At 35.8% G+C, this 14401-nt stretch overlaps 1 pseudogene; it reads left to right on the top strand.

The window, feature by feature from the left end:
* The first annotated feature begins 345 nt into the window (after positions 1-345).
* The window catches only part of LOC132606944 (uncharacterized), a 17139-nt pseudogene continuing 3083 nt past the window's right edge, over positions 346-14401 (top strand).

Here is a 14401-nt window from a genome sequence, read left to right as displayed (position 1 = left end):
CAAATTATTTATCATGATTACTAAAAATAATTATTTCATATTATTTGTCGTTTTAGAACTCTATGGTAAAATTAATTAATATTTTTTATTTTACTCTTAGTAGAATTTTGTTATTAATAAAAATGACACATATAAATAGAGTAAATATTTAATGAAGAGAGATTATAACTTTAGATATAAATAAGAGTAAATTAGTCTAAACTTACTCTTAATTTGTCCTCCGTTCCATAATAAGATAATTTTTTAGGCTCACGAGTGTTTTTACTACTTACTCCTAATCATATTTCAATACTTTCCGGAACAAGAAAAGATGTTTAAAGAGTTTTCTCACCACTTTTTTAAAAAATATTAAAAAGTCTAAAAAAACCACGGAGTGAGTATTTAGTGGTTGACTAGTAATAAATGGAGGATCAAAGGTTGAAGATTATTAAGCAATTTCAAGAACGCTTCCAAACAAAGTACTAACACACAAACGAAGTCAATTAGTTGGGAAGATAAACAAACACAGAAGGTAAAAAAAGTTGTTCAGAGTAACTTCACAAACCAATTTATTTATTGACCCAGATAATCAATTGAGTGTTTAATTGGAAATAAACGGATGATTAAAGATTGAAGAAGGAAGAGATGATTGAAGTAAGCAGTGATGCTTGTGCTTCAGAAGATGAAGGTACAAATGATTATCGACGTGGAGGTTATCAGGCCGTTCGACAAATGATTATCGACGTGGAGGTTATCAGGCCGTTCGATTAGGCGATACATTCAAAGGTGCAAGATATATTGTACAGAGCAAATTTGGTTGGGGTCATTTTTCAACTGTGTGGCTTGCTTCGGATACTCTCATGTCCGTATCTTATTTCCCACACCCTTCTATTTTTTTATGTCTTTTTTTTACTTATGTGTTATTGCTTTATTCTGAGCGGACGGTTTATCGGAAACAATCTCTCTTTAGGGTAAGATCTGTGTACACTCTACCCTCGGTGGGACCCCATCTGGTGGGATTGTCCTGAGTATGTTGAAATGCTAGAATTTTTGGTTTACGGGTTCTGGACTGTAATTCTTTTTTTTGTTTGCTGGGTTCTGGATAGATTATTTGTACGTATTAAATGAATTTTTTAATATAAATATAGGGTTTAAGATAAAAATTACTGGGTTTTGTGGAACCTGTAACTACCATTGTGGTTTCGTCTTTTAGGGATTGTGGATTTGTGGGTGATCAATGATATGAAGGCGCAATTGGGATTTTAAGTCAGTGAGTGTGGAGTATCGCTACATCGATGTGGGCATTGTATAAACGAGAATTTTGAAAATATTTTTAGCTACATTTTTGGAACTGAGGCATAGTAGTAGTAGTAGTTGTTGTTGTTGTTGTTATACATGGTTTAGATGGAAGATTCTGATTCATTTTCTGGAGGATTATGAGATTTAGTGTGAATGGGTACTAGAGGAAGAATAAACACTTGAATCTTTGATTACTTACGATTTCCTAGCAGGTATTAATATCAATTGAGCTTTTACTTCTAGCTCTTCAATCTATTACTCCCTAGTTTCAACTGGACACGGAGTTTAAGAAAATAAAGAAAGACTTTTGAATCTTGTGTTCTTAAACTAAAGATATGTATAATGTACCAAAATGCCCTTTAATCTTGTGGCCTTGAACATATCATGTGGAATATTGAGAATAAAAGAGTTGTCAGAATTAGGTAGCAGAATGATCATGAGAAGCTGCCATGTTTTTGGAGCTCTCCTTGTCTACATCTACTAAGTGAAACTTATACACATTGTTACCAAAAGTACTTGGAAGACATCAAAACTGTAAGGGAGGTTTCACTTCAAAAAGCCCACCTAATGTTGATGCTTATATCGTCATAGGTTAAAACATAATAAAAATCCATATACAAATTTGCTACTGCATACACTTCCAAACAAAGTACTAGCACAGAAACAAAGGAACTTCTTTTTTCTTTTTCCTTCACCAACTTCACAAATTACAAGTACCTTTACCTCTTCCGTTTCAAATTATTTGTCGTGATTAATCAAAATAATTTTCTCAAATTATTTGTCATTTTAAAACTTTAAAGCAAAATTAATTAATATATTTTGTTTTACCCTTAGTAAAATATTATTATTAATAGAGATGCCACACGTAAATAGAGTAAACAAGCGAGATTATAATTTTGAACGTAAATAAGAGTAAAATAGTCTAAACTTCCTCCTAATTAATATTTCTAAAGAAGCGCATAAAACAAAATAATTTGAGACGGAGGGGTAGTAAATCCACTTTGTATATTAACCCAGATAATCAAATAAGTAGTTGATTAGAAATAAATGGAGGATCAAAGATTGAAGATTGTTAAGCAATTGAAAGAACGCTTCCAACAAAGTGCTAGCACGCAAACAGAGGCAATTAGGTGGGAAGATAAACAAAACAGTTCTTCACTAACTTCACAATCCAGTTTATTTATTGGCTTAGATAATCAATTTGAGTGGTTGATTGAAAAAGGAAGAGATGATTGAAGAGAGCAGTGATGATTGTACTTCAGAAGATGAAGGTACAAATGATTATCGACGTGGAGGTTATCATGCCGTGCGATTAGGCGATACTTTCAAATGTGGAAGATATATTGTACATAGCAAATTGGGTTGGGGTCATTTTTCAACTGTTTGGCTTGCTTGGGATACTCTCATGTCGGTATGTTATTTCCCACACCCTTCTATTTTTTTATATGTCTTTTTTTTGTTTTGTTTTACCTATGTGTTATTGCTTTATTCTGAGTTGAGAGTTTATCGGAAATAATCTCTCTAACTGGGGTAAAGTGTGTTACCCTTCCCAGACCCCATCTGGTGGTATTATACTGAGTATGTTGTTGTTGTTGTTGTTGTTTAAGTGCTGCCGAAATGTTAGAATTTTTGGTTTACGGGTTCTGGACTGTAGTTCTCTTTTTGTTTAATGGGTTCTGGATAGATTATTTGTACGTATTAAATGATTTTTTAAAATATAAATATAGGGTTTAAGATAAAATTACTGGGTTTTGTAAAACCTGTAACTACCATTGTGGTTTCGTCTTTTAGGGATTGTGGATTTGTGGGTGATCAATGATATGAAGGCCCAATTGGGATTTTAAGTCAGTGAGTGTGGAGTATCACTACATCCATGTGGGCATAGTATACGATAATTTTGAAAATATTTTTAGCTACATTTTTGGAAGTGGGGCATAGTAGTAGTAGTAGTTTTTGTTGTTATACATAGTTTGGATGGAAGATTCTGGAGGATTCTCAGCTACATTTCCTAGCAGTTATTAATATCAATTGAGCTTCTACTTCTACCTCTTCAATCTATTACTCCCTAAACTGGGCACGGAGTTTAAGAAAATAAAAAAAGATTTTGAAAAAGACTAAAAAGGAATTTAAGACAAACAAATTGAAACAAAGGGAGTAATAGTTGTGTATCAAATGGTTTGTTATGTTTGAATTGGCCTAGCTCACTTAATAATGCATAAGCATGAATACTATCTTATACATCTGCAAAGTTCTCATTAAAAGGACTAAGGTTTTCAACTTTGATGTTCAATATTTATTTCTGTTGTAGCAAGTACTAACATTATTGTGCATACGTCTTTGCAATAATGCTACAATTTGTAGCATTAAAAGTACAAAAGAGTGCTCAGCACTACATGGAGGCAGCATTGGACGAAATTACAATTTTAAAGCAGATTTCCATCATACACACTGATCTGAAACCCGAAAATATGCTACTCTGTTCCACGATCGATCCATCTAAAGATCCTTTATTCTTCCTAGTGATACAGACATGGCTTCGCTTGAGTTCGGGACTGTGAAGAGCCGTGTAAAATTCTATGCGAATTTAACTAATAACCAAAAGAAGAAGATCAGAAAAAAGCCCAAAGAAGAAGCTCAAGTTTTTACTAATGTTAATTGGTTGTCTAACTCTGATGCTGCAACAGCCTGTGGGAAAGAACGTGTGGGTCCTACGAGAGGGAGCGGTTCTAGACGGAGGAAGACGTTGGAGTCTGTTGACCTAAAGTGCAAATTGGTTGATTTTGGGAATGCGTGTTGGACATACAAACAGTTCATGGATAATATTCAGACGAGGCATTATCGGTGCCCTGAAGTCATCGCTGGGTCTAAATATTCAACCTCAGCAGATCATTGGTCCTTTGCTTGCATTTGCTTTGAGCTTGCGACTGGTGATGTGTTGTTTGATCCTCACAGTGGTGACAACTTCGACAGAGATGAGGTATGATATTATAAATGCACTACTCCTCCACTGTTATACCATGTGTTTCATTTTTATGCCTGGTGGTATGTTTCAAAAGGACTATGTATTGTCTTGATACTTGGTCATTTTATATTTAAATTACAGTAAGCGCATTAATAAAGATGAGACGCATAAATTGAGTAAACATTTAATAAAGAGAGATTAAAATAGTGTAAACTTCCTCCTAATTAATATTTCTAAAGGAGCCCGTAAAACAAAATAATTTGAGACGGAGGGAGTAGTAAATACGCTTTATATATTAACCCAGATAATAATCAGATTGAGTAGTTGATTAGGAGTAAGTGGAGGATCATAGATTCAAGATTGTTAAGCAATTTCAAGGATGCTTCCAAACAAAGTACTAGCACACAAACAAAGTTAATTAGTTGGGAAGATAAACAAAAAAGTTCTTCACTAACTTCACAATCCACTATTTATTGGCTTAGATAATCAATTTGAGTGTTTAATTGGAAATAAATGGAGGATCAAAGATTAAAGAAGGAAGAGATGATTGAAGAGAGCAGTGATGATTGTACTTCAGAAGATGAAGGTACAAATGATTATCGACGTGGAGGTTATCATGCTGTTCGATTAGGCAATACTTTCAAAGGTGGAAGATATATTGTAAAGAGCAAAATTGGGTTGGGGTCATTTTTCCACTGTTTGGCTTGCTTGGGATACTATCATGTCCGTATGTTATTTCACCACACCTCTCTATTTTTTTATATGTCTTTTTTACCTATGTGTTATTGTTTTATTCTGAGCTGATGATTTATCGAAAATAGTCTCTCTACCTGAAGTATGGTGTGTTACCCTTCCCAGACCCCATCTGGTGGGATTATACCGAGTATGGTGTTGTTGTTTAAGTGCTGCTGAAATGTTAGAATTTTTGGTTTACGGGTTCTGGACTGTAATTCTCTTTTTGTTTACTGGGTTTTGGATAGATTATTGTATGTATTAAATGATTTTTTTAATATAAATATAGGGTTTAAGATAAAATTACTGGGTTTTGTAGAACATGTAACTACCATTGTGGTTTCGTCTTTTAGGGATTGTGGATTTGTGGGTGATCAATGATATGAAGGCTCAATTAGGATTTTAAGTCAGTGTGTGTGGAGTATCACTACATCCACGTGGGCATAGTATAAACAAGAATTTTGAAAATATTTTTAGCTACATTTTTGGAAGTGGGGCATACTAGTAGTAGTAGTAGTAGTTGTTGTTGTTGGATGGAAGATTCTGGAGGATTATGAGCTTTAGTGTTAATGGGTACTAGAGGAAGAATAAACCCTTGAATCTTTGATTACTTTTGATTTCCTAGCAGGTATTAATATCAATTGAGCTTCTACTTCTAGCTCTTCAATCTATTACTCCCTTAACTGGGCACGGAGTTTAAGAAAAGAAAGAAAGATTTTTGAATCTTGTGATCTTAAACTAAAGATATGTATAATGTATTAAAGTGCCCTTTAATCTTGTGGCCTTGAGCATACCATGTGGAATATTGAAAATAAAAGAGTTGTCAGAATTAGGTAAGAGACATTCTTTTTGAAAAAGACTAAAAAGGAATTCAAGACAAACAAATTGAAACAAAGGTAGTAATAGTTGTCTATCAAATGTTTTGTTATGTTTGAATTGGCCTAGCTCACTTAATTATTCATAAGCATGAATACTAGCTTATACCTCTGCAAAGTTTTCATTAAAAGGACTAAGGTTTTCAACTTCGATGTTCAGTATTTATTTCTGTCGTGGCAAGTACTGACATTTTTGTTTATACGTCTTTACAATAATGCAGCAATTTGTAGCATTAAAAGTACAAAAGAGCGCTCAGCACTACACGGAGGCAGCATTGGACGAAATCACAATTTTAAAGCAGATTGCGGAAGGTTAAAAAGTGTAGTGAAGTTACTGGATCATTTTAAGCACTCAGGTCCAAACGGTCAACATGTGTGTATGGTTTTCGAGTATTTAGGTGACAATCTCGTCACTTATTAAGTATACTGATTATCGAGGACTGCCTATTCACATGGTTAAAGAGCTTTGTTTCCATGTTCTAGTGGGTTTGGATTATTTGCATAGACAGCTTTCCATCATACCCACTGATCTGAAACCCGAAAATATGCTACTCTGTTCCACGATCGATCCGTCTAAAGATCCCAGAAAATCAGGAGCATCTCTTATTCTTCCTAGTGATACGGACATGGCTTCACTCGAATTCGGGACTGTGAAGAGCCATGTAAAGTTCTACAGGAATTTAACTAATAACCAAAAAAGAAGATCAGAAAAAACCCCAAAGAAGAAGGTCAAGTTTTTGTGAATGTTAATAGATTGTCTAGCGCTGATGCTGCAACAGCCAGTGGCAAAGAACACGTGGGTCCTATGAGAGGGAGCGGTTCTAGAAGGAGGAAGACGTTGGAGTCTGTTGACCTAAAGTGCAAATTGGTTGATTTTGGGAATGCGTGTTGGACATACAAACAGTTCACGGATAATATTCATACGAGGCGGTATAGGTGCCCTGAAGTTATCGTTGGATCTAAATATTCAACCTCAGCAGATCTTTGGTCCTTTGCTTGCATTTGCTTTGAGCTTGCGACTGGTGATGTGTTGTTTGATAAGGAAGGATGTACTAGTAGTCTAGTCTAGATATACTTGTTTGCATGTTGTTCATCTGATTATTTAAAAGATATGGCAGATTAACTATCTTATGGCTAAAAATGGGTTAAAAACTGTTCAGCTACTTTAGCTTACAGGTACTGCCCATACAGATTTACTTAATCCTTCTTGTTGAAGATAATTTGCTATGGACTTACATATTCACTTTTATGTGTCTTTTTGAGTTGGATGAGGTATATAGCAGTTCTGCGAGCTTTACTGAGCTGCTCACTTATATTAATTTTTTCACGTGATTCTTTCACAAAAGCAGCGTAACTCAATATGATCTATGGCAGTTTGAGCTTTACACGTTTGACTAACATTGCATTAGGTGTTTGCGTATGAACAAGGTGGTCTAATATGCATTTGATGCATTATCTAGTTTTTGTTTTGTTTGTGATGTCCTGTTGACTTTTGCTCTTCTATTATCAGATATATGATCACTTTTATGCATCTAGTCAGGTCAACTCAGCAGTTCAAGTAATAAAAGCTGATGTAAAAATTAATATGCTTTAAGAAAATCTGATGGTGGTTCTATTATTATTGGAATAAGATAAATCTTTGTTCTGATAGCTGCATTAGTGGAGGTAAGGGTGAGGGAAGATATGTTGGGTTCAACAGTTAGCATAGAGTCTGCTTTTTGTATATGCTTTACAATACTTCCTGAGTATCGTTTTAGGAGTTCCAGAAAGAAGGCTTTATATTAATTTAATCCTTTTTCTTGCAATTATTTTGACATAAGAAAATGCAAAATTATCAGTTTATTGCAGCTGTGCTACGCTTTCAGCATTTTGCTTGTCCACTTGGAACGGATTGTTGTTTTTCTAATTCTTCATCAAATAAGGAATATCTATATTCCTTTTAAGATATGGTTTATTCATGAGATTTATGTCTTTTTTCTCATTGGTTGCTAGATCCAGGGTCATGCTAGAACGCTGCTGCGGTATATCATGTCAAAATCCACGGGCTACACCTTAGGTAAATTTTCATGATGACTCGGTAGAGTAATGTTATAACAAGTTTGTCAGGTTTTTTTGGCACTCCTTTTTTCTCATGACACAATTTTACTGTTTAACAGGGTAGGTTATGTTCCACAGAAGAACTACCACATTTGTTTTGTTGAAGAACAGACTCTTTCATGAGCATTTGGTAAAGACTACATAATCTCTCAACAGTTAGCATAGAGTAGAGTTTTAGGAGTTCCAGAAAGAAGGCTTTATATTAATTTAATCCTTTTTCTTGCAATTATTTTGACATAAGAAAATGCAAAATTATCAGTTTATTGCATCTGTGCTACGCTTTCAGCATTGTGCTTGTCCACTTGGAACGGATTGTTGTTTGTCTAATTCTTCATCAAATAAGGAATATCTATATTCCTTTTAAGATATGGTTAAATCATGAGATTTATGTCTTTTTTCTCATTGGTTGCTAGATCCAGGGTCATGCTAGAACGTTGCTGTGGTATATCAAGTCAAAATCACGGGCTGCACTTTAGGTAAATTTTCATTAAGACTCGGTAGAGTAATGCTATAACAAGTTTGTCCAGTTTTTTTGGCACTCCTTTTTTCTCATGACACAATTTTACTGTTTAACAGGGTTGGTTATATTCCACAGAAGAGCCACCACATTTGTTTTGTTGAAGAACAGACTCTTTCATGAGCATTTATTAAAGACTACATAATCTCTCAACATTTTACTCTTCATAATGGTTGGATACAACAAATAACGAAGTAATGATTATCGAGTATACAAAGTTTCTCATTTGCCCAAGTGAAACTATTTTTCTATGTTCTTTTCCGTTGTCTCTTTTGATAAAATATAAACTTTTTCCAGATTTAATGAAAATAAAAAACAATTAACTCATTTTAAGTATTTTTACTGAATAATGAATGAGTAGTTCAACCAAAAAGTCCTTCTTTTATGATGCTTCAACTGCTTTTTGCAAATTTATATACTGTTCTAGACTATCCTTTTGGATTTTTCACTTGAAATGTATTTTTCTTCTTGGTTTTCTTCTTTCCTTTTTGGTCTCATTCTCTTCGACTGGTGCACTACAATGACTTGAATGCATTGCCGAAGGTCGCTTTAAAGTTTGGGTACTGAACAACCTTTTGTTGAAACAAATAGCAAACTCTACATACAAGAAACATCAAAAAATAAAAGCATATAGGGTATTTAACTTATTTTAATGTTAAGATGACTCTAGACTAGTAGCACTATATAAGTTATAATTGAGTTTCGGCGCTTGGACCTAAGAAATTATTTGTCTATTCAAGTTACCACGTGAGGGACTTCCTATAATATGATCATCCATGTTTTCTAAGAATATTTTATTTTCCCCTATTCTGATCTTCTTATTACATCACTCAACTATTGCTGTTAAAATTTCAGTTTTGAAAGGTAACTAGTTTAATTAGTTGCAAGGAGATTTAGAATGTAAGCTGCTAGCAAGATCAGTTTCTATCTGTTGTGCTTCACTCCATATAATTCCTTTTTTTTTCCGCTGAGCTTCAGTCCATATAATTTACTGTTTTACCTTGATGATAGGAGCTTCTTTTGCATTCTTCTGATTCCATTTAAACTCCACCTAGTTTCCCATTTATTTGGTTCTATTAATATCTGACACCTCCTCTCTTCCGAAATGTACAAAGGAAGAATAAACAGTATTTATCATATCTGTTCAGGTACTTTGGTGAAGATAATAAAGGGTATCCACGAAAATAATAAAGGAGGTTGCTGTGATACAAAGACAAAATGTATGTCCACTACTAGCTTCACCTTGCTTTCATGCCAGCCAATACTTAAATTTGTGTGGAAGTATATGCCCAAAAATAATTTCGTCGATTTTACTTTTCAGCTCCTTTTCTTATGAAAATGCTGTACCGTTTAACAGGGATGCATTTCTAGCAGTCTTCCTTGGGATAGGAAAGTGAAGCATTTGATCGGCATGATATTGGCTTGTCACGATGGAAAAATGTAGAGAGGGGAAAACTGACCCTTTGGCATGTGGATGGAACATATTCTGTGGTACAAAGATGCCCATATTATCGACTGATTGGTGAAACGGTAGAGGTAACTAAGCCATTTCATAGTCTCATGCTCTCAACAGACCCTTAGTGGCAGAGTTACCCCGTACCTATGAATAATCGAGGTGCGAAAGCTGAAGCGGACACCACTGTTACAAAAAAAAAAAAAAAAAAAAAAAAGCTAAGCAATTTCACTGAAGCCACTTACATGGTACTCTTATATGCAAGACATATTCATTTTGGACCGAAATATGACTTCTATTGATATTAGAGGCATCTCAAGTTTTTGTTGACCGTCTTTAACAATATTTATTTTACGTATTTAATTTCCAGGTGACAGATTGGAACATTTTGCATACTGGTGCTTTTGGAGACTCTGATTGCTCACAGCTGAAAAATTCAAGGTGAGTTAGTTTTTTTCCATGGAAAGATGCAAATGGTGGCTTTAGATTTTGTTCTGCAATGGTGGTTTTATTTTCATGCTTTAGACAATAGAGCTTTATGAATATATGACACACTTCTCGTTGCTTTCGCTTCACAGGATAATTTCTTTGTTCATTAAAACTTTTGTGATCGAAGGACTTCAATGAAGAAAATTACAAAAGATTGCTGTCTTTATTCTTATAGAAAAGAGTGCCTCATTGGCTCTCAAAATGTTCTTATGAATACATAAACACATTCATGTTTGAGAGACCACCATGGACCTTGTCGAAATACTAGGCTGGAAAAGACTTCCGTTAGATGTGTTTCAGTGTCATGATTGGCAAGGAAATTGCATTTCGTAAACTTGTTTGAATTAGCTGAAGCTGGATTGGAGATATTATTTCCTTGGATGCGGAAAATTCACTTTGGTAGATTTCTCTACCATGGTTGTTTGCTGTAAAATTTATTTCTGAAACACAAGAGAGGGGGGAGGGGGGGGGGGGGGGGGGGGTGAGATTGTAATTTTAACATGTAAGTCTACTGTTAATGCAACTTAGTCGACTCCCCTGCAATTCTTTAAACTTAGTCAGTAAACGGACAAGAGTAAATAAATGTGAGCCAGAAAGTAAATGAGAACACAGAGGGTTTTTATACTGGTTCGGATCACCGGGGTGGTGCCTAATCCAGTCCCCTTGGGTTACAAGGCTTTCCTTAGAGTTTTTTGTTGTAACTTGATTACAGGGATGGTTCAATGTGAACTGTGACTTCAACTTTGACAGTTGACTATTTTTCTTCTGATGATACCCTCGATCTGTATAGCTAACTATTCTCTCTTTTCTTAACACTATAATACTCACAGACTATAATGCTTTTACAAGATGAAGAGTAAATAGCTATTTTGCTCAAGTGAAGTTGTGGGTTACTTTGACTTGTGAGGGTTGTATTTATACTTGTGCTTTGGGATCTTGACAGATGCTGCTGAATCAATTGTTCCATTTGATTGATTATACCTTGCTTTAAGGTAACCCAAGGAGTTTGTCTCAATCAGGGATCTTGTGGGTATCCACTGATTGATCTTGATTCTTCGCTCCTTTATGATCTTGACCTCAGTTTGCTGGAATGAGCTGTATCTTCTTTCCTTTTTTATGGAAGATGTACTAGTCTGCTCTGCTGTCTGTTTGTATCCTTCACTGTATTCTACTTTCTTTCCTTGTGAGGATCTGATATTTGAGCTGAACTTGACTGATCTGCTTTCCTTCCTTGTGGGGCTCTGATATTGCTGTGTAATTTGAACTGAACTTGATTGATCTGCTTTCCTTGTGGAGAGGCTTGATTGACTGCTTTGTATCCTTGATCAATCGTCTTTCCTTGTAGAGAAAATCCTAGTAGTCTTCTTATTTTGTTTGTAGGGTTAGTACTAACTTGTTTCCTTTTATAGTTGACTTGCGCCCTGTGACTCCGAGGGGTTTCATCATCTTCCTTTTTGAGTTTCCTACACATAAATATGTTAATACAAAATATTATTCTGGACGCTAACAGTCTCCCCTTTTTTGATGATGACAACCAAAAAGGAATATGACAGTTTACTTCCCTGTTGAACTTGAGATGCTCCCTCTGAGCATGTGGTGGTTGCTCTGCTTCCTTGCTGTCTTACTTCTCCCCCTTTGGCATCATCACAAAAAAAAACAAGCCAAAAAAAAAAAAAAAATCACAAGGCACATAGCATAGAGAAGATAGTAGCAAACTAGTTAAGTTATCCTAACAAGGGGAACACAAAACAGCATGTTTTTGAGGACATATAAAGTCCTCAGCAGCTTTAAAAAAAAAAAAAAAAAACCCATTGTCCAAGCAGTAGGCACATAAGCAGTCTTAAGAGGACCGCTTCCAAAAGTATTTGAGGGTGTTAATGATGCAATCAGAGAAGGAATCGTAGAAGGTTTCAATGTTTCTGGAAAGGGAGTAGGAGTTCTGAACGGCTACATCTAGATTAGTGTTGGAGGTGGTGGCATTTTTGGATAGAGAGTGGACTCGCTCGATTACCATGTTCACAGCCCTGATGCCCTCCTTCTTCAGGCCTTCCAATCCAACCCGCAGTTTGCCGATGTCACTACTCACCTCTTTGGTGTTGCTCGCAACCTTCTCAATAGAACCCTTAATCTGCTGGATGCTCTCTTCTATAACACCCAAGCGCTGCTTCACCTCAGCAATGTCCTGTGTCATAGATGAAGAAGGTGGAGCATGACCTGGTTCGACCTTGACCGCATCCTTCTTTGTCCACTCATTGTTTGAAAACACAAAATTCATGCTAGCAAATGCCCGATTATCATAGGTAGAAGTTACCTCTTGCGCAGGATAGTCAATAAGATCCACAAACTGATCTTTAAGAATGCGAGAGATAATCATACCATAAGGAAGACTAGCAGTGAGGGAGGGGTCCTCAGCACTTTCAAACATGTATTCCTTGAGCCACAGAGCCCAATTAATTTTGTATCTCTTGATTAGACAATAAATCACATACACATCTCTATTTGTAATGGTGCTCCGAGAGCCAACTCGGGGGAATAGGGTAGTTGCAGTAATGTGAGCGAGAATGCGATTAATGAAGCACAAGTTAGAGGGACCAAAATCAGACAAATCAGACCCAGGTTCAGAGAGAAAAGCACGGGCGTCCTCATGGGAGACTTCAAAATTTTCAGGCCAACCATTTTTCATATATTCAACTTTCCCAGAAAACTTAACACCAAAAACCTTTTCAAACAGAAATTCATTTACCACAAGCCTAGTGCCCATGACAAGAGATTCCCGTTCACCACTATCCTTGGACAGACGAAGATTTGCATAAAACATTCGAACAGGTTCCTCAAAGACCTCATTTTCACTGAGCAAAAATACAAGGGGTAACTTTTGGGCTTTGAAAAACGAACTTACATTGCAATGCATGCCCTTCATTTGTTCAAGATTGATGAGTTTGCCAGTTGCAATACGACATTTTTTAAACAGATTGTAGCGAGTTTTCTCAGCTGACCCCAAAAGTATTGCACATCCTCGGGTCCAAAATTTTCAGAGTTCTCTGTTTTGATCTTTTTGGAGGTATTTTCCTTGGCATTTTCCGAGCTGCTTCGCTTTCTGTCGGAGTAGTTCCCAATAATCTCATCATCGGAGGACTCGGTGAGATCTATAGGCTCTTCAGTGATGGATTGAAGTAGCCGACTAGATCAACCACAGTTAGAGCTTTCTCCTTTTACTCCAACCATAGTGAGAGAGACAAAGAGAGAAGAAAAAGAAGGGTTTCGTTTTTTTCTGTGAAAAGAGGAGGTGGTGTGGAGATGAAAGAGAGAGAAGAGGGAACAAGTAGAGACTTGGAGAAGAGGAAGGGGTGGGAAAACAGATGAAAGGACGTGACCTGAAGAGTCGGGCCTCTTTAGTTTATAGGGACTAGGTGTAATGATGGTGGTGAGAAACAATGTATGGGAAGTAATGCACAATTAACGGAAAGTAAATCATGAAAAATAAAATCTTTTATTTTATTTTATTTTATTATTAAAAGTTTTTCCTAAAATACTATGTAAGCCTAAAAATCTTTGGGGCAGACAATTATATCGAGACTGGTACGAAGTGTACAAATACGTTCTTCAAGAAGTGGTTTTGTAAAAATATCAGCCAACTGATTTTCAGAATCAACAAATTCAAGCACAAAATCACCATTATCAACATGATCACGGATAAATGATGCTTAATGTCTATATGCTTTGCCCCACAATGGCGCACAATATATTTTGGTAACTAATAGCACTAGTATTATCTCACATAATAGGGACATATTCATAAGCAAGTTCATGATCAATTAATTGATGCATCATCCATAAAAGTTGAGTTCCACAACTACCGAGAGCCAAGTGCTGTCGGTTTCAGTTGTAGACAAGGCGACTGAGGTCTGCTTTTTGCTATGCCATGAAATGATGAGTCACCCAGTAGTTGACATGTACCACTGGTACTTTTCCTGTCAATTTTATCACCTGCGAGATGC

The sequence above is a fragment of the Lycium barbarum genome, chromosome 8 (genome assembly GCF_019175385.1).
Source record: "Lycium barbarum isolate Lr01 chromosome 8, ASM1917538v2, whole genome shotgun sequence".
Taxonomy (NCBI): domain Eukaryota; kingdom Viridiplantae; phylum Streptophyta; class Magnoliopsida; order Solanales; family Solanaceae; genus Lycium; species Lycium barbarum.
This window is presented reverse-complemented; position numbering and strand designations above follow the sequence as displayed.